General features: G+C 43.1%; 1 protein-coding gene across 1 annotated transcript in view; it reads right to left on the minus strand.

The window, feature by feature from the left end:
- Positions 1–21,203, minus strand: part of EFCAB6 (EF-hand calcium binding domain 6) — a 264,360-nt gene that overhangs the window by 108,147 nt on the left and 135,010 nt on the right. The gene's annotated exons all lie outside the window — the stretch shown is intronic.

A 21,203-nucleotide genomic window follows, 5' to 3' on the forward strand; every position in this document is an offset into this window, starting at 1 on the left:
ACAAAACCATATGTAATAGATCGTAAGAAAATGTCTGCAGGCAAATGTTCCCCAGGCGGGAGGGCTGTGAGGTGCCAGGGAGATTCGTACCATCCCCTGAGGTACCATTTGTACCCCAGCAGCCTGTCCAGCAGTTGCAGAAGCGTAATCCCCAGGGGCACAGAGCACAGCAGAGAACACAAACGCTGCAAGTGCCATTCCCAGAAGAGGCTCAGGGCAGGCCACATATGCGAAGGTCTCTAATGCCTCTTGTGAGGCCCTCCTTGCACCACTTTCATTTGTAAGATGAACAGAGCAGCAAATCAACCAGATTTATCATGACACTTGGAGGCGACATACAACATGAAGAAAGGGTCACCGACAATGTTTATAAAACAGATTTAAATGTTTGACCATTCAAGCCATTTTCTTTGGTCTTTTCCAGAAGGCATTCCCCTAAGAAAGTTGCTCAAAGACTGACAAACTACAGTCTGGCATGTTTTGATTCACCAGAGAGTCATACTCCTGCCATCCCTGGGGCATCCCTGAGATTGTAGACTGACTCTTCCCCAGGAGGCCACAACATTTCGGGGAACTGGTGCTGGGCCCTCTCCATGAAGGAGGATGCCCTGAGAGCACGCCTAATGATGAAGGTGAGAACTCAGACTTTTCTAAACGCAGTCCCTGTACAATATCCTTAAGCAGCCACCAGTTTCTATGTGTGGCATCTGTTTGCTATGTCTCTTTGCAGCACTTCTTTGGTGGTTTCTATGCGATTACACTGCATTCTTACCTTTTCACAGTCTTTGTATACTTAATATTATGCCACTTCACATAAAATGTAGAAACCTTGCAATCTCATAGAGGTCTCCTGCACCCTGTTCTTATGCTATAGTTGACATCTGTTTCATATCTACCATATGTTATAAATCCCACAAGACAATGCCATGGTTTTTGCTTTGAATATTCCTATGCAGCTTTTAAATGAAGAAAAATAATAGCCTTCTATATTTAATCAGCTATTTGCCATTTCTAGTGTTCTTTGTTCTGCCATAAACAGCGAAGACTTCCTAGTATCAAATTCCTTTATCCGGAAACCTCCTTTAGCATTCCTTGTTTTGAGGATCCACTCGTAATGAATTCCTAGCTTTTGTTTTGTTCAATTTGAAATCATCACCTTCATTCCTTAAGGAGACTTTGGCTGGGTATAAAATTCTGGGTTGAGAGGTTTGGTTTTGCTTTTGCTTTTTTCCTTTCCATGTGTTACTGTTTCACTATCTTCAAACCTCCTCCATTGTTTCTAATGCAAAGTCATGGTAATTTAAAATGCGGTTTCCCTGTTTGTACTGTGTCATTTTTCTCATGCTGCTTTTAAGATTACTCCATTTAATTTTGCTTTTCAGTAGTTTGCCTATGATTTTCTTTGTAATATCCTACTTGGGGTTTTCTGAGCTTCTGGACTCTATATTAGGGCCTTTCACCAAAATTGGAAAATTTCAGAAATTTCAGCCATTATTTCTTCACATATGCCCTCTTCATCTCTTTCTTTTTTCCTTTTGTGAGACCTTTTGATATTGTTCATATGATTGTGAGAAACTATTCTCTCTCTTTTTAAAAAATTTTTCTCTCTCCTCTTGTTTGTATAAATATTAATTTATCCTCAAGTTCATTGATTTCTGTCATTTTCATTCTGTGGTTAAGCTATCTGGTGAATTTTTTATTTCAGATATCTTATTTTTCAGTTCTAGAATTTCCATATGGTTCTTCTTATAATTTCTATTTCTCTGCTGAGATTTCATATATTTTCATTCATTATATTTTCCTTTGTATTACTGAACATTTTTATAATAATTACTTTAAAGTCTGAGTGTTAATTCTAACATCTGGTCATCTTAGAGTCTTTTCTCTTGAGAAAGATCACATTTTTCTGTTTCTCCAAATGTTGATAATTTGGGGTTATATCCTGAACATTGTGGAGGTTATGGTGTGGAGCCTCTGGATTCTGTTGTGGTTCTCCAAAGAGTGACATGTTTTATGTCACATATGTTATAAATCTATATGTCTACATATTTTATATAAATCTATATATTTGGTTCATGTGTTTGAGCAGCCAGTAGACTTGGTTGGATTCAAACTGAAAAAGTTTGAGCGTGTTGGGCCAGTTTAAATTTCAGTTCAGTTCTTGTATCCTTAGTGAGGTTACTTGCAATCTGCTCTGCTCATATGTGGTTTAGAGTCAGCCAGAGATTGAGGAAGAATCTATACACAGAAGCTGAAGCATCTATTCTCTGGCTCTCTCCTTTTCAGACTGCCCCCTTTCTCCATCCCCATCTTTACTTTCAGGTGGCATTAGTTACCCAGACCTCTTCCCTCTGATTCTTCAAGCCAGAAAGGTTATTAGTTTCCTCAGATGAAAAGCTGTAGAAAATGGGAACTCACTCATGCTATTCCCATCTTCAAGAGCTGACACCCTCCTGAATCTTCTTGCCTAGTCTAGTTTCATTTTCCAGGGCTTCCAGGCATTTGGTTATGTATTAAATTACTAATTTACTGATTTATTTAACATTGTCTAGTGTTTATACTAGGTATCTCTGAGTGGGCTGGTCCAGTAGAAGCTTACTTAGCCAAATGGGAAGGAAAACTCCCAGGAATATTTGCTGGGTAAGACAGCAAGCACATCCTTAAGATATACAGGCATCACCAGCTCAGGGAAAGCCTCCCAGCCTGGGCGACCAAAAAGAATCCTTAGCTTCCATGCCCTTTCTGTTTATTTCCATCATAGATAGTCCCTTGCACACATAGACTTGCACATATAGATAGTGCCTAACACATGGAAGGCACTCAACAAATTGCTGTTGTGTAGAGAATTACCAGCACTTCTTTTTCACTTCTATATGCCAAGAGCACATAGTAGGTGTTTACTAAAAGTTGAATGAGAAGAAGAGGTGGGATGTCAACATAAGGAACAGCTGGCAACACTCACCAGACTCTTGCTATTGTGTCTGGTTGAATCTTGGGTCTAAGAAAGCCCATGCCTATGCAGATATGAGCAGCAAGTGGTCATTCCGCTATGGTGTGGAAGGAGTTGGAATATTAAGAATACTGTGGGCTGGGCACAGTGGCTACGCCTGTAATCCCAGCACTTTGGGAGGCTGAAGTGGATGGATTGTCTGAGGTCAGGAGTTTGAGACCAGCCTGGCCAAGATGGTAAAATCCTGTCTCTACTGAAAATACATAAATTGCTGGGCTTGGTGCCGCATGCCGGTAATCCCAGCTACTTGGGAGGCAGAGGCAGGAGGATTGTGTGAACCTGGGAAGCAGAGGTTGCAGTGAGCTGAGATCGTGCCATTACACTCCAGCCTGGGTGACAAAAGCGAAACTCTGTCTCAAAAAAAAAAAAAAAAAAATACTGTGAGGCCAGATGAAGAGACACTTTCCTTGTGAGACACACAAAAGGACCCAGGAGGAAAGGGAGACAGGGCAGGGACTGTGAGGTTCCAGCTCCTCAACAGGCAGTGCAGACGTCAATGTGGGTATTTCGCTGTGTGTGCGGGATTAGCCGTGGGATCCTCACTGGTCTTCCCTTAATACTACACTAGAGAGTTCTCTTCTGAAAATGTCAGTTAAGGTGACCCAAGGGAAAGATTCATGTTTATATTTAAGCCAGAGGAGAAGGTGGAATTCAGGGGCACAAAATTTGGAGAGTGGCTTTTTAGCCATCCCTCCCTGCCTGGAAATCCTCTGGCCTAAATTCTTTTGTGATAAAACTAAAGAGAGTTATGGGTTTTTCTGTTGTTGTTGTTTTGTTTTGTTTTTGACAGTCTCGCTCTGTTGCCAGGCTGCAGTACAGTGGCACGTCCTTGGCTCACTGCAACCTCCGCCTCCTGGGTTCAAGTGATTCTCCTATGTCAGCCTCCCAAGTAGCTGGGACTACAGGCATGCACCATCACGCCCAGCTAATTTTTTGTATTTTTAGTAGAGACAGGGTTTCATCATGTTGACCAGGATGGTCTTGATCTCTTGACCTTGTGATCCACCCACGGTGGCCTCCCAAAGTGCTGGGATTACAGGTGTGAGCCACTGCACCCGGCCAGATTTTGTTTTTAGTAAGTAATACTATTTCTATTTCTTTACATACCCATTCACAGACAACATGAAACAGGTACCAAAAAAAAAAAAATCTGCCTTCTCTAGAATTTCAGACATGCTCTGTCTCCCTACCTCCCCTTCCCCATCCCAGGGATACCTCATCTTCCAGTTCCTCCCACACCTATGGACCGACCACCTGCCACTGCAGAACTGTGTCATCCAGAATGCAGGTGTGATCTGAGAGTTCCAGTCATCAAGGCTATCTGATCACATGCAGGGAAGGAACTAGGGATAAGAGTACTATGGCTGGAAAAGTATATGACATTTTCAAAATAGATCTAACTTGTACTTGAACAGAAACTTCAAACTCTTTTGGCAAATGTTTCCTAGCCTCATCAGACACATGTCTACTGTCCATGTGGCCCCAGCAAGACAGAATCTTCAAAGCTCATGCAAACTGGGGTGACGGGAAATCATGACGCCATGGCCACATGCACAGGCCACAGCATATGGGGCTCAGGATGCTGTTGCCAGCTATGAGTGTGGATAAATAATGAGGTTTCCTTTTCAAGTCTTAACCAACAGAAATACTGTGAAGGATGCCAGGAATGGTCACAGGGCATCTCAGATAAGGAGCCCCTTGCAGCAAAACACTGACAGCCATGGTGTGCCCAGTTACAGGTACACCTCTCAAGCACAGAGTCCACCACGAATGGCACAGTGCCAAGAGCCAGAGCTGGCTTCTGAGCCACAAACCCTCCTTCCTGGCTCCAGACAGGAATCGAAGCTTCCCAAGGATCACCACGGAAGAGCATTTGATTGAGGAGGTACTAGAGGCTGCCCAGGACTGAATGACTTCCATCCCGCATTTAAACCTCGAAACAATGCCTCCACAGAAGTATGACCAACTCCATGTTCTAAATGAGGAGATCAAAGTTTAAGAAGGTGATAAAAGCCTGCTGTTTTCTAGGAAGACACGAGTAGTAAGAAGGAGAGCAAAGATTTGAACATGAGTCAGTCGGACTCCGTGGGTCAACACTGTCTCAGAGACTCAGCATTGGAAGAGATAAGAGAGTGTAGGTTCAATCTTGTCCTTTACCGATGAGAAACCCAAAGCCCAGAGATGCAAGTGCCTGCCTCATGGTCACGTGCGAGCAGTAAGGAGCCACTACCTGACTCTGGCGGGTGTGCTGCTGCCCAGGGAAGCCTGGGAGCCACTGACCGCAACCTGGCCCTGGTGGCCGAGGCTGAAATGCAGCCGAGACTCTGGCTGTACAAACAGCACATGACGCTGCTTCCTTTTGCACAGACTCCTCACACTGGGAGACACGTTGCTCCCCATCAGATGACCAGCCTGGCACTGTCTACAGAGAACACAATGGAGGCTGGGTTGGTTTGTTCACCAACTGTTGTGTGCTGTGTATTTGGAATAGGTCTACAGCAGGGTTAGGGTGTCTATGAGTCAACAACTACACAACAAACCAGCTGAAATTCGGTGGCTTACAACAAAGCAAGAATGTATTCTTGTGCTTGCCGGTTCCCACGTCAAGTGTGAACTGATCGATGTACGATGGGCATGGCTAGGAGTTTCTAAATCAGGCTGTGGGTTGACTGGGCTTGGCACCTGAATGCAGGTTGGATTTGGACCTGTTTCATGTAGATTCATTCTGGGGACTAAACTGAAGGGACAGAGCTGCCTGAGGCAAACTCTTTGAGCAGCAGATCATGGGTACACAGGCTTAGCACATTCCACTTCAAGGAAAGCCACATATTAGTGGTCAGGGAAACACATGCCCATCCACTGAGCAGTAAATGATGGGGAACAAGCAAGGAGAGGGTAATGGTGGGAACATGAGCTCTGTAGCACTTTCCAGCTCTGAATCTATGGGATCCTGTTTAATTTGGTAAAATGCTATGACCATTAGAAACATGCCATGATCAGAATTCAAATCACCCCCACAAATCTAGACAATTCTAGTCCCCAGGCTAAATCTTCTATCTGGTCCCCACATTAATGCTATTTGACCCATAGTGGATGGGACTGCACCACATTTCCAAAAACAATCCTTCCTCCCACCTTAGTGCCCAACTCTAGGCCTTCAACACAGACTGATGGTTTGCTAACGGCAATCACAAAGTCGAAAAACGTTCATGTTTTCTTTCCTTCTTTGCTGCTGACGTGATCATGACAATGAAAATGATGACGATGATAAGTTGGTTTGTTTGGTTTTCGTTTTTTACATATATTATCCTCATAAAAGCTAAAAGACTAGAGTTGTGTTTAGATGGCACAGAATGACAAAATGCTGAATCTAAGCGCAAGCTTCAAAAGTTGAGATTAAAAGATGAGGTGATGTGACAGTCTTTCAGTGTCAAGGGGAATTCCAGGCATAACTAGTGCACTGACCAGACATGTCCACTTTAGAAGCAAATATCCAGAACCCAGCTCGGGTCTGCACACACAGATAAAATCTCAGCGTGTTCTGCAGGCAGTGAATTCAGTACTTCAATGACAGATTTTGAACATGGCAGATAAAAGCAGACAAGTCGTGCCTACTCCAACTTCAGAGGAGGCTGTTCTCAGGTTCTGGAGATCAGATCTGTCATTCAAAGGGCAAGTAGAAAGAAACTCAGAAGCCCAAAGCTCAGGACAAATGGGCGCAACAGGAAAAGCCAGTGCCGAGCAGCCAAGCTCCCCCAGGGAACCCCAGGGCTCTCTGTCACTCTACCTGTCAACGCCTTTATGTTCTCTCTTGCTTATTTCAAAAGCAGATACATTTCTAGCACATAAATGTAATGTAAGTCCAGTTATGATCCCAATAATGCATCTGGGGGGTAACCGAATAAAATGATTTTAAAGTCTATATGGTAACATATAAATCTGGCCTGAGAATAGCCAAGAGAATACAAGAAGGAAGAACACTGAGAAAAGACCTGTTTTACTAAATTAAAGAGCCATATTGCATTTATATAGAAATAGATATAGAAATCGGTGAGATGCAAATTTTCAGATGTAGACCCTCGTACAAGGAGAATGTCATAAATGACAAAGGTAACAGTCCAATTCAGTAAGAAAATATAGAAGAGTCCCATCTTACATCATATATAAAAACTAATTCCACATGGATTAAGCGTCTCTATATAAAAAAATAATAAATTCTCACAATAAAACAATGGGAAAGAGAAGTCTGGGCTAACTAAAATCAAAGAAATGCAAATCAAAATAGTCACTATAATTCTGGCTGGTACATTAGCATATATTAAACATTTTTATTATACCTAAAGTTAGCAAACATTTGGAAATTAGTAACTACCAAATGCCTTTGGTAGGAATGAATTTGATAGAATTGTTGGAAATGCATTATGCATTAAACATTTAACTGTGCATATTCTTTTGACCTAGAAATTTCACTTGGTCTATAAGCAAGAAATTGTAATAATTTCAATTACATGTTCATAGATTGTAACAAATGTACCACTCTGGTGAGAGGTGGTGTTAGTGGGGGCGGCTGTGCAAGTGGGGACAGGGGTGTATGAGAACTTTGTAGTTTCCACTAAATCTTGGTATAAACCTAAAACTGCTCTAAAAAAGTTCTATAAAAAAACAAATAAAATTCTTGTAAGAAAGTCTAGGAGACTGGGGTGGGGGATGTAGGAATAACACCTTATTAACCATGGCTACAAACCTATAATTTATTTAGGAAAAAAAAAGAAGATAGATATATTTGATCGTATAAAAACTTAAAACAGTTCGGGTACGGTGGTTCATGTCTGTAATCTCAGCACTTTGGGAGGCCGAGGTGGGCAGATCACAAGGTCAAGAGATGAGACGATCCTGGCTAACATGGTGAAACCCCATCTCTACAAAAATACACAAATTAGCTGGACGTGGTGGTGCACACCTGTAGTTCCAGCTACTCAGGAGGCTCAGGCAGGAGAATTGCTTGAACCCGGGAGGCGGAGGTTGCAGTGAGCTGAGATGGCGCCACTGCACTCCAGCCTGGCCACAGATCGAGGCTCTACCTCAAAAAAAAAAAAAAAAGAAAGAAAGAAAAAGAAAACTTAAAACATTTTAATGGCAAAATATGGAACTATAACAAAACAAAAAGACAAGTAATATATTTGGAAAATATATTTGTATTGCAGAAAGCAGAAGACAGAGAGCTGATAAATTATTAATTAATTCTACAGATGTTTTGAGCATCTCTATGACAGGTACTGTCCAGGAACTGGGAATACGATAGTGAACAAAACAGCCAAGTCCCTGTCCTTAGGTGCCAGGCCCTATTTTAAGGGTTACGCATTGTTGTCAGTTGAATTGTGTACCCCAAAAGATATAATAAATCTCAATCCTGGTTCCATCGAATGTGACCTTTAATGGAGCTGTGGTCTTTTCAGATGTAATCAAGTTAAGATGAAGTTGTGCTGATGAAAGCAGTTCCTAACCCAATGACTGGTGTCCTTAGAACAAGAGGGAAATTTGGACAGAGGCACACAGAAAGGAGAACATAATGTGAAGACATGTAGACAAAGAAGAAAGAGATCAAAGAGGCCATGTGGAGCCAGAGGCAGAATTTGGAGTAACATAGCTACAAGCCAAGGAAGGCCAAGGACAGCTGGCAGCCACCAGGAGCTGGGAAAGGCAATTAAGGGTGCTCCCCAGAGCCAGCAGATACGAGCACAGCTCTGTTGACACCTTGATTCCAAACTTCGGGTTTCCAGAACTGTGAAAGAATACATGTTACTGTTTTAAGCTACCCAGTGTATGGTAATTTGTTATAACAGCCCCAGGAAACCATTAGTTTCATATATATATATAAGTTTTCTATATATATGTATTTTTATATATATACAATCTGTGTATATATGTATATATATTTGTTACAACAGCCCTAGGGAACAAATAGTTTCCTATGTATAATATATATATTATATACAATACATGTTGTAATATATATATTTAACAAATATATATATATATATTTAACAAATATATATATATATATATCCTCATTTAATCCTTCTAACAATTCAATGATGTAGCTACTACTATTATCTCCATTTTAGGAATAAGGAAACTGAGGCTGAGGGGTGTGCCCATAGGCTCATATTAAGAAGCAGAGCTGAGCTATCACCATAGCAAAGGTATATAATCAACCTAGGTGCCCATCAATGGTGGACTGGATAAAGAAAATGTGGTACATATACATCATGAAATACTACGCAGCCATAAAAAAGAATGAGATCATGTCTTTTGCATAACATGGGTGCAGCTGGAGACCATTATCCTAAGTGAATTAATACAGGAACAGAAAACCAATTGCTGCATGTCCTCGTTGATAAGTGGAAGCCAAGCACTGAGCACACAGATATAATGATGGGGATAACAGATACTGGGGACTACCAGAGTGGAGAAGGAGAAAGTGGAGTGTGGGCTGAAAAACTACCTGTTGGGTACTATGTTCACTACCCAGGTGGTGGGAGGCATTCCCCTGCACAAGCTCTCTCATTTTTTGCCTGACACCATCCACATAAGATGTGACTTGCTCCTCCTTGCCTTCCACCATGATTTTGAGGCTTCCCAATTAAGCCTCTTTCTTTTGTAAATTGCTCAGTCTTGGATACTGTCTTCATCAGCAGTGTGAAAACAGACTAATACACCAAGGCTCTGATTTAGAGCTTTTGAAGTGTTATACCCTAGGAGCAAGAACAGTTAAAAAAACAAATGCTAACAGCCTTGCTAAAATTCAATCCAGCCTCAAATCCACCAGTCCCTTTCTGGACTAAGGTTATCGGTCCCCACTCTATCTGCCTAGTAAAGCAGAGGGTGACCTATTATTTAGAGCCTCTTAATTTTCTTAATAAATAATATCTGATATTCAATAAAAATCTACCTGACATTCCAAGAGACAGAACCATATGACCTAATACCCAGAAAGAAAAAAACAAACAAACAGACAATAGAAACAGATCTATAGGTGATTCCGATATTGGAAATACCCCCAAAAAAAAAAAAGCTATGAATATGTTTAAGAGAATAAAGGAATATACCGAGAGAAAAGAAGAAAAGAACCACAGATATGAAATACGTTAAAAATAACCTAATGAACATCCCACCAATGAAAAATATAATCCTAAAATTAAGAACTTTATGAGTACAATTAACCACAGACTGAATAATGCAGAACACAGGATTAACAAGCTGGAAAGCAGATCAATGGGAAATACTGGGACTGAAGCACTAAAAGAAAAATGATGGAAACTACACAATAAAGTGAGAGAGGCCTGTGGGACCCTGGAAAGGTCTGACATAGACTATTGGAGTCCAGGGAGAGGGGAGAGAATGGGCATAAGCAACAGGAGAAGAGGCAATGGCTGAGAATTTTTCACAACTGATAAAACACATTAACCTACAGATACCAGAAGAACTGCAAACTCCAGCAGGATTCATATAAAGAAAGCTGCACTGAGACTCATCCTAGTACAATTGCTGAAATCCAAAGACAGAGGAAAATCTTAAGAGCTGCTAGAGAAAAAAAGACACATTATACCCAATAATATACATGGTTGATTTAGCAACAAAACTGATAGAAGACGTAGACCACGGAATGGTATCTTTAAAATGCTGAAAGAAAACGATTGCCAACCTCGAATGTTTTTCCCAGCTAAAATATTTTTAAAAACAAGGGTGGACTTTTTCTTTCAACTCTGACATGTAAACAGTTTGGAACTCATCACTCCCATCCTTACAACAAGAAAAAAAGCCAAACAAGCTACAAATTAATGACTTTCCATAGAAGCATCAGAGAAACATAAAATCTGGAGAGAGAAATGAAGACAGAGAATCACAGCCATGATTAGCTTACCTGGAGCAGAAGCAACTGAAACTAGAAACTAGTAGGGATACCTAAGTGGTAATTTTGACAAATCACTGGCAGCTGAGTGTGAATTAGCTTGAGAGACTTCTAGGTCCTTGTCTTTAGAGAAGGGGGAGAGGCTTCTAGTGACCTTGTCTTTGGAGAAGGTGGGGAGGGCACACTTTCATGCCAGGAGTCCTACCAGGTTCTCAAGGCAAATATCCCCAAAAAATCCCCTTGTGTTTCAAACTCAGAAAAATTAAGGCCAAAGTATGTAGAAGTAAGTAGAAATAAAGAAATAATAAAGAGTAAAAACCAGTGAAGTAGAATATAGGCAAACGATAGAGAAAATCAATGAAACCACAGCGTGTTTTAGAAAAAGATCAATAAAAGTGATAAACCTCTAGCTAGACAAGTCAAGAAACAAAGAGAACATGTTTTAAAATTACCAATCAGAAGTGGAAAACGGAAAAATCTTTAAGGGTCTTCTAGCTATTTAAAGGATAATGAGGCATGAGTCCATACTAATATGAATAAATGGCTGAATAAGTTAATAAGTGGAAGAAAAGAGACAAATCTCCCATGGACAAGGATTCCAAATAACCACTGTCGTTATTGTGGCTTGAAAGAGCTGGAGTATCACAACTTCCCACTCCTTTGTGGGCTCTGCATCGAGGGTTTCTTCCAAAGAAGAAAATCTTTCCAATATGGAATATGGAAGAGAGGGGAGAAAAGGAATAACTTGGCAGTAGTGAAACCTCTGCCAGCTGACAAGGTCAGGTGATACACCTCAGCCAGTGACAAGGTCAGCACCAACGGTGATGAGTCATATTAACAGCAGGTGTCCTTGATAAGGTGATGAGAAAGCCCCCTCCTCCCCCCATAGTCTTCCTCCAAAAACACAGTACCCAGTGTAATCATGAGAAAAAAATAACATCCCAATTGAGGGATGCTCTATAAAATGTCTGACCAGTAATCCTCAAAACTTTCAAGGTCGTCAAAAACAAGGCAAGTCTAGGAAACTCTCACAGCCAGGTGAGCCTCAGGAAACGTGAAGACTCGATAGACTATGATACCCTAGATATGATCCTAGACAGAAAAAGGACATGAAGCGAAGAGGTAAGGAAATGTGAAGAACCCAGGGACACTTGGGAGAGTTAGCTGCCAGTACATTTGCATAAAAGTACAAAAGGGAGGACTTCACGTAGAATTTAAAAATGAGTCCAGGTGCAAACACAAAATGTGAGATGGAAAGAAGAGCAGCAGGAGTAAATATGTAGATTCATTTGACAAATTATTTATCATACGAAATGATAATAATGCCTCGTGGGATTGAAAATACATGTAAGGCCAGGTGCAGTGGCTCACGCTTGTAACCCCAGCACTTTGGGAAGGCTGAGGCAGGCAGATCACCTGCGGTCAGGAGTTCGAGACCAGCCTGGCCAACACGGTGAAACCCTGTCTCTACTAAAAACACAAAAATTAGCCAGGCATGGTGGCACGTGCCTATAGTCCCATCTACTCGGGAGGCTGAGGCAGGAGAATCCCTTCAAACTGTGAGGCAGAGGTTGCAGTGAGCCGAGATTGTAGCACTGCACTCCAGCCTGGGTGACAGAGCAAGACTCTGTCTCAAAAATAAATAAATAAATACAATAAAATACATGTAAAATTAAAATGCAAAACAACTATCACATAAAAGAGAAGAGGGGATAAATGGAGTATTTTTAAAATCCAGCATTGTTAGGGAAGTGGTAAATGATAATTTATATTTGACAACAGTAACACTGGGTCCCTGTCAGTCTCTCGTGCAGCTTCTATTAAGACGAATATAAGAAGGAAGAAGCTCATAAACTAATAGAGAGGAAAAAGAAATAATGCAACAGAGTGAGACCCTGTCTCAAAAAATATATATACAGTTGGATAATCTAAACGAAGGCAACAAAGAACAGAAAAAGGAACATGAGACAGCTGGGTCAAATAGAAAAAAAAATACAATGAATATAAAGCCAAGTATGTAGATCATTAAATACCTATAGAACGGACTACATACTTCAAGTGGAAGACTCAGACTATCACAGTGTATTCTTTTTAACTGGCTACATGCTGCCCACAAGACACTTGCTCTGAATAAGTAACCAGATAGTTTGAAAGTAAAAGGATAGAAAGGACAGGCCATGTGAACACTCATCAAAGGAAAGCTGAAGTGATCAAATTATTATCAGACAACATCGGCCTGAAGGCAAATGGCATTCCGTGTCAACAAAGTTATGTCCTAATGATAAAGGAAACAGTCCACGGGAATGTTTAGCAGTTCTAAATGTGTTTGTACCCAGTAATTAGCTTCAGAGTGAATAACAGTCAACACAATGAAAACAGGATCTCACTAGACAAACCTACAATCAGACAGAAGAGCTTACCTAACACACTTCACTCATCAGTTAATAGAGTAACCCCACAAAAATGTGGTAAGGGTCCAGGTATGGTGGCTCACGCCTCTAATCCCAGCACTTTGGAAGGCCGAGGCAGGTGGATCACCTGAGGTCAGGAGTTTGATACCAGCCTGACCAACATGGTGAAACCCCATATCTACTAAAAATACAAAAATTAGCCAGGCGTGGTGGGCACCTGTAATCCCAGCTACTGGGGAGGCAGAGGCAGGAGAATTGCTTGAATGCGGGGAGCGGAGGTTTACAGTGAGCTGAGATCGTGCCACTTCACTCCAACCTGGACAAAGGAGTGAAACTCTGTCTCAAACAAATAAAATAAAATAAAAGGCATCAGAGAACTCAGAGAGCAATAAGGACTAAAGGGACTAAATCTCCAAGGTGGGGGAACCTTTTAGAGGCGACCTCAGGATGTGTGAACAGCTGATGACTGTGGAGGAGGACATTAAACAGAGAAATTGGGTTGGTCCAGGCAGAGGCCATACCTTCACTGTGAGTTATGTGGCCATGGAGTGGCAAAATTAGAGACCTGAGTGGGCTCAAGTCATGACTGGTTTCCCTTCCCGAACTCTGCAAGGAAGGAAGCTGAAATCTGGGACACAGGGTTGGGCTGTTCCAGACTCCAGCTCCCTACTGCACGTCTCAGGGGCCCTGAGCAAGCTTGCCGATGAGCTCTGCAGCTCCATGTCTGTCTCCAGAGGCCGAGGCGGGGTCCCCAGAGGTGGTACTAAGAACAACAGTGAGCTGAACAATGTCCAGTGTGTTCACGGAGAGTGAAGAAATCAGACACAGCCAATTACAAGAAGCTGGGATTATAAAGCGATACTCGAATTCCTGATTGATTGTACAGCTCAATTAGTCTAATGACTCAATTAGACTAATCTTAGCCCGTGTGTCCTTGGGTATTTTGTCATGTTCTGTTCCCATGGGTCACTGGCCCAAATCAACAAAATCATTTCCCCTGGTGTCAGAAACTGCACCTTCTGCTTCATCCCCATTCCCCATGTGCCTGCTGCCATGCTAAGTGTACAACAGACACCCTCAAAATGCTTACTGAGAGAAAGGGTGGCAGACAGTTAAGTTTGCCTACCTAATATATATTTTCTCCTTCTCCCATAGAACCACAACCTTGCTTTCTCCATACTATACCCAGCTCCAAATTTTTTATATAGATATAAAATAAATATACATATTTGTGTGTCTATACACACACACACACACACACACACATACACACACACACACACATATATTTCCTAACCCCCCTTGTAGATAGGTATGGCCACATAATGCAGTCCTAGTCAATAAAATGTGAGAGGAAACTGCTGGGAAGAGCGTCTAAGAAAGAACCTTTATAAAAGAAAGACCTGGCTGGCTCGAGTGCCTTGCCTTTCACACCTCCCCATCTTTGTGCCTGACACAGCTGGAGTGGCTGGTGCTCTGGCAGCTAGCCTGCATGCATGAAGATGTACCTGGAACTGTGGAAAGCTAAAAGCAACCAGGGTGTCTGATGACATGCTGCACTGGCCTTGTAGCAGCAGTATCTGGACTCCTGTTCTCAGAGACAAAAATAACCACCTCTCTTATTTATTTGTGGGTTTTCTGCTAATTCAGCATATGAAGAAAAGGGAGAGGGGAAGAGAAACTATTCAGAGAAAGAATATGCAGGTTCCAGATCCCCCTAAAGTTTTCTTGCAAATTCACCAGTTTGGACTTACATAAATGACACATTTACATAAAATGACACATTTAAAAATAAGTAAGAGTTGGCTTGGGCGCAGTGGCTCACACCTGTAATCCCAGCACTTTGGGAAGCCAACATCAGAGGATTTCTTGAGCCCCGGAGTTCAAGAGCGGCTGGGGCAATATAGTGGGACCTCATCTCTACAAAAAATTTTTTAAAAAATTATTCAGACATGGTGGTGTGCACCTGTAGTTCCAGCTACTTTGGAGGCTGAAGTGAGAGGATCACTTAAGCCCAAGAGATTGAGGCTGCAGTGACTATAATTGCACCACTGCACTGCAGCCTGGATGACAAAGTGAGATCCTGCCTCTAAATAAATAAATTAATTTAAAAAATGCAAAAGTCAAAAAGCTCCATTTTCTTTGGTGGAGAAGTTCAGAACACTGTTGTGTTAAGTGCCAAAGGATTCCCTCCTTTGCACGAGGTGCAATGGTCAGAGCAATGAATGGAGACAGAGCAATGAACAGAGCAATGAACGGAGATGGGAGAGGAAATCTGCATCACAGGGTTGTTGTGAGAAATGATTCCAACTACTGAGAATAGATCTGGACAATTCCAGAAAGAATAGCACCCTTCTCCTTCCCCTCCTCACAGTAGACATCACACATTCAACCATGGAAAGCACACGGAGTTCATTCATCCCTAGTGAGCTCTGCCTCCGCCAGCAGTAGTAGCATGCTGTCCTGGTAATGTCACATGAATCAGAAGCTCTGCTATGTCTTATATTAAATAGGAAAAGGGGGAGAAGACAAAGTCTTATTAATAGTTAACAAATATACTTTATAGAGTTGGCTGGGCACTGTGGCTCACACCTGTAATCCCAGCACTCTGGGAGGCCGAGGTGGGTTGATCACCTGAGGTCAGGAGTTCAAGACCAGCCTGACCAATATGGTGAAAAATGTTCTCTACTAAAAATATAAAAATTAGCTAGGCACTTGTAGTCCCAGCTACTTGGCAGACTGAGACAGGAGAACTGCTCGAACCCGGGAGGTGAGGGTCACAGTGAGCTGAGATCATGCCACTGCACTCCAGCCTGGGCGACAGAGTGAGACTTCATCTCAAAATAATAATAATAATAATAATAATAATAATAATAATAATTTAGAGAGTAGACAAAGTCTTTCTGGCCATGGTGGTGAGGACCTATGACAGTGATCTCAGCAGCAACAGAGCAGAGACTTGGATCTGAGGACCCAAAGGGCCCTAGCCACCTGGAGACTCTATTTCTGCCATTCTCCCTCATTGATCTGGGGTAGGCAGCCATCTTCTGCCATGGCATAGTGAAGGAGATGGCTGGTGGAAATAAATAATTAGCACTTCTAACTTACAGTTTGAGGTTACCAGCCAACATCTAAGTGCAGCCTACAGCATGCACGCCCAGGCAGGCACACTGAAGTATGTGACATCAACCTTCACTCCCACCTCCCCAGGGATGAACCTTCACAACCATCTCGCTATACTAATTGGTGTTACACACAAGATCTGGGGGAAGAGAAGGCAGGAATACTGTATACCCATGACCAAAAAGGACAGGAAGAATGAAAAAGCATTGTTATTAAAATGAATGTCCTTCTCACTAAACTCTGAGGCCAGGTACTACCTTGAAACACACGGCCGTCAATTACTCAGCAAACACGGTCTACTCAGCAAGCCAGAATTATACGCAGTAAGCCTCTACTTCACGCAGCAAGCCTGCAGTACACCCTGCAAGCCTGTTCACATCCAGCAAGCCTATCTCACACCTGCTGGGCCCACATTACACGCAGCACGGGGCTGAGTCTGATACAGACAGACATGAATTCAAATCCAAGTTCTTGAACAGCTTAACAGCAGAACGACATGGAGCCAGTATCATGGTGCTAAGCTTTGGTCCCCTTGTTTGTGAAACGTGTATAATCTATACCTACAGGCTTCCTGTGAGGAGTAGAAATAACATATGTAAAGCAACTTCCACAGTGCCTGAATATTGGAGGGGCTCAATCCGTGGTGGCTGCAGTTATAATGTCACCATCATCGTTATTATTCCAGCGATGGTGATCATCATCATCATCATCGTAATTACTATTGCTGTTACTGCCATTACAGAATTACTATTGTCCATTATACTTAAAGATCTTTTGAGAAGTCAATTCCAAAGGCTTCCGCACCACTGAAATGCTACATTCCCAAGCCTTTATCATCTGGAAGCCTTGCATCCTGTCTAGTCTAAATCCTTTCTTTTTACTGTATAAGCTCATGACTTTTCAGGCTCTGATTTCACTAGTAGTAGAAAAAAGTCGTTCACGCTAACCTATAAACAATCTCTGCCAGGAATGGTGACAATTTATAGTTATATCATGCTTTATAGCTTATGAAGTTCAAACCCAGGTCCATAGTAGACTGACAGCTGAAAATTGCCCCAGAGTTCTTGATCTTCAAGGATGGTCACAAGAGGACTTTCCCAAAGGTTAAGCCAAACAAATCACCAGGAGGAAAACCAGTGTAAAACTGGCCTAACTGTGTTCACCGCGAATTGATTGTTACTTTTCGCGTTAAAACACAACAAACGTTTTTTTCCTCCATACTGGTTTGTTACGGACTACACCCTAACCCCCAATGTGAGTGGGATTAGAGCCCTGTAAAAGAGACCCCAGAGAGCTCTCTTGCCCTCCTGCTGCTGTGAGAAGTCTGCAGTGTGTCACCCAAAAGAGGGCCCTCGCCTGAGTCCCAGCATGCTGGCACCCTGAGCCAGAACTTCCGGCCTCCAGAATTGTGAGAGAGAAATATCCATTATCTGTAAGCCACTGAGTCCAGGGTACTTTGTTAAAGTTGCCCAAACTGACTACAGCAAAGTCCTTGCTGGGTTTCTGCTTTTCCTTTCCCCTCCCTGTGGGCATGCCTTCAGGCAGCAGGGAGGTCTCCAAGAAGCCTGCAGATAGGCAAGAAGAAGGAGTAGGAGCACACTGGTTGCTGCCATGGGGCAAGCAGCAGGACAGCTGTTCAGTTAGCTGAACTTCAGGGTCAGCCAGCGCCCAAAGAAATTCATGGGGCAGAGAAAAGCATGGGGGTTGGAGGGCACTGCTCCAGATGGGTGTACAAACCAGCTTCACATCTAGGAATACCCACATCCATCAGTCCTCAGGGCGGCATTCATTTAGGGCTGCACTGGGGATGCCAAGTACTCTCACATTCATTCATTCAATACATGCTCCCTGGGCCCTGCTATGTGCAAAGCACTCGGGGTGCATCACTACACAAAAGAGATCAAATGTCGACCTTTGGAGCATATTTTATAATAGAGGAGGGCAAGCAAACAGACAGAATGCAGAAGCAAATGAAAGGCATGGTCAGTACCATGCAATACACAGGATGGGTGCTGTGGACAGGAAACAGGATGGAGGAGGTGAAGGCGAGGAGGGTGGGCTGTATTTGTAACAGGAATGTCAGGGTCGCCTTGGTGGAGGAAGAGCAGTTGAACAGAGACTGGAAGGAGGTGAGGGGAGAGGATGTAGGCAGAGCGACCTTGGTGAGAACATGGCCATTCTTTGGCTGTGCCCACATGGAGAAGGCAGGTAGGCAGGTAGGTGCATGAGACTGACAATCAGGAGGGGGCTCTGGGATATGAACTCAGGAGTTACCCAAGGAGCTGAGATCCAGCTAGAGGGCATGGCCAGTGCCAAGGAAGGGCCAGCCTGTATCTGAGGGGCGAGGAAGCTGATGTGGCTGGAGTTGGTTGAGCAAAGGGAGGGTGACCAGAGCTGAGGTCAGGGAGGCCATAGTGGTTGGACCTAGGCCAGGCTCGGTCCAGTTTGTGTTTGAGGGGCCCTCAGTGGGCTCTAGTGAGGGGTCACTTTGGCTGCTGGGTTGAGAATGAACTGTAGCATGGCCAGGGTGGAAGCAGGGAGGTGGTGAAGGGGCTGCGGTGATAATCCCATGAGAGATGCTGGGGGAGGCAGTGGAGGTGGGGTCATCTATTCTGGAACTATCTGGAAGGGAGCCAACAAGCTTTGTTGGTGAATTGGACATGGGTACAAGAAGACAAGAGACTCAGGAAAGGCGACTAGATTTTAGGCCTAAGCAACTGGGAAAAAAAAGGTTGTTGACTCTGACTGAGAACAGGAAGGATGTTGGCAGAGCACCCATGATGAGAACACAGACCCTCTTTGGCTCTGCCCACATGGAGAAGGCGGGTGGGCAGGAAGGTTCATGGGATTAACATTCAGGAGGGTGCTCTGGGACATGAACTCAGGAGACGCTGGTTTATCAATGGCAGGTACAACCGGAAGCCTGAAAAACCTGCAAGTGAGCTGATGACCTAAAGTTGTTCTTGGGTGACAGAAGGCTGGGGCAGGTAAGAAGCTGCTCTTGAACTCAGGCCACAGGTGTTAGTCCCTGCCTTGCTGCCATCTACTGCCACTTCTCTAAGATAGTCACTTTCTGCTCTGAAAAACCAGGGGCAGACTAGGGATGTGAACTGACTCTAAGAATCCAGAATGCAGAGCACTGTGAGAGTTCAAGATCATTACGCATTATGGGCAAGGACCTGTGCCATGTAGCTCAGGGTAAAATAAAATCTAAGACAAAGGGCGCTGCATGGGCAGGAATGGAGGAGTCACATCGGCACTCATTTAGTTTTCAGTCCGTAAAATTCAGCTCCCATAGCTACCACTAACACCATTGAAATTGCTCTCAACAAAATCATCAGTGACTGGTTATCGGCCAGCTGGTACCCAAACCAGAAATCTGGGAATATTTCCCCTCCCTTATTCCCTTATTTCTTTTTTTTTTTTTAATTTTATTTATTTATTTATTTATTTGAGACTAAGTCTCACTCTGTCACCCAGCCAGAGTACAGTAGCATTATCTCAGCTCACTGCAACTTCTGCCTCCCAGGTAAGTGATTCTCCTGCCTCAGCTTCCGGAGTAGCTGGGATTACAGGTGCATGATACCAAGCCCAGCTAATTTTTGTATTTTTAGTACAAGTGGGGTTTCGCCATGTTGGCCAGGCTAGTCTTGAACTCCTGACCTCAGGTGAACCACCCACCTCAGCCTCCCAAAGTGCTGGGATTACAGGCATGAGCCACCGCGCACGGCCTATTCCCTTATGTTTTATCCCCTATCCCTCATTTCCTATCCTCAATCCCTTATTTCTGAGTCTTTCTTGAATCTATTCTCCTGGCCTTCCCATATGCTTATACAACAAAAGACTCTTCACATCTTGTCTTGTTCTGGCTGGGCAGGGGAGAGGGTCTGGACTGTTTCAATAGCTACCTAATCCCATTTCTGTGCCTCTAGCCCTGCTCCCTTCTCCAGTCCATGCTCTTCCATGACGCTGCAGTCTGGAGGCTTAGAAATAAGACCCATAAAGAGCCCATTCCAACACCTGGCAGTGGGGCAGGCACTGGATGGAGGGGCCACTAATGTAATTACTCTCTTCTTGGAAATATATTTCATTGCCTTCTTCTAAATTTGTCCACATGGACACTGCTACATATTAACTGAAATGCTTTCCTTAAAAATAGCTGAGGATGATTAGCTAGAGGGATCATAATAGGAATTTTAAGCAATCATTTAAATTAATTCCTGAGAAGTCTATGCAGAACCCTTCAAGCTGAGCCCTTTCTGGCAGAAACTCACCAGTTCCCATAAGCACATGCAAATCAGCACTCTGAGTTTCCCATATTTCACTGCCAGATTGTTTTTTTTTTTTTTTCTTTCTTTCTAGAGGACCAAACCACAGCTCTGTGATTGGGAACTCTCCACTGGCAGGCGGGGGCCAGGGTGGCTTTGTACTCCCACCCGCACGCTGCCCCGCTATGCACAGTGCCAGGTACAGAGCAGATAGCCAAACAATGTGTCAATAAATGCCTCTGATATGTAAAAGTTTAAATACCAAAAGCTGGTCACATCCATATTGAAAGTATGCTCTGAGCAATTTGCCAATGACAATTTTTTGGCCAGAACAAAAAAAAAATCCTTTAAAATTGTTGAAAGATGCCTAAAAATGGATCTGCTGCATCCTGGGACAAGCCATTGTCCTTTAAAGTATGTTAGTCTAAGAAAACAACTGAACTTCTGCAGGCAAGAACCGAAGAGAAACCCATTCTCCT

The sequence above is a fragment of the Aotus nancymaae genome, unplaced genomic scaffold, assembly GCF_030222135.1.
Source record: "Aotus nancymaae isolate 86718 unplaced genomic scaffold, 86718_ANA_hifiasm-v0.15.2.pri h1tg000076l, whole genome shotgun sequence".
Taxonomy (NCBI): domain Eukaryota; kingdom Metazoa; phylum Chordata; class Mammalia; order Primates; family Aotidae; genus Aotus; species Aotus nancymaae.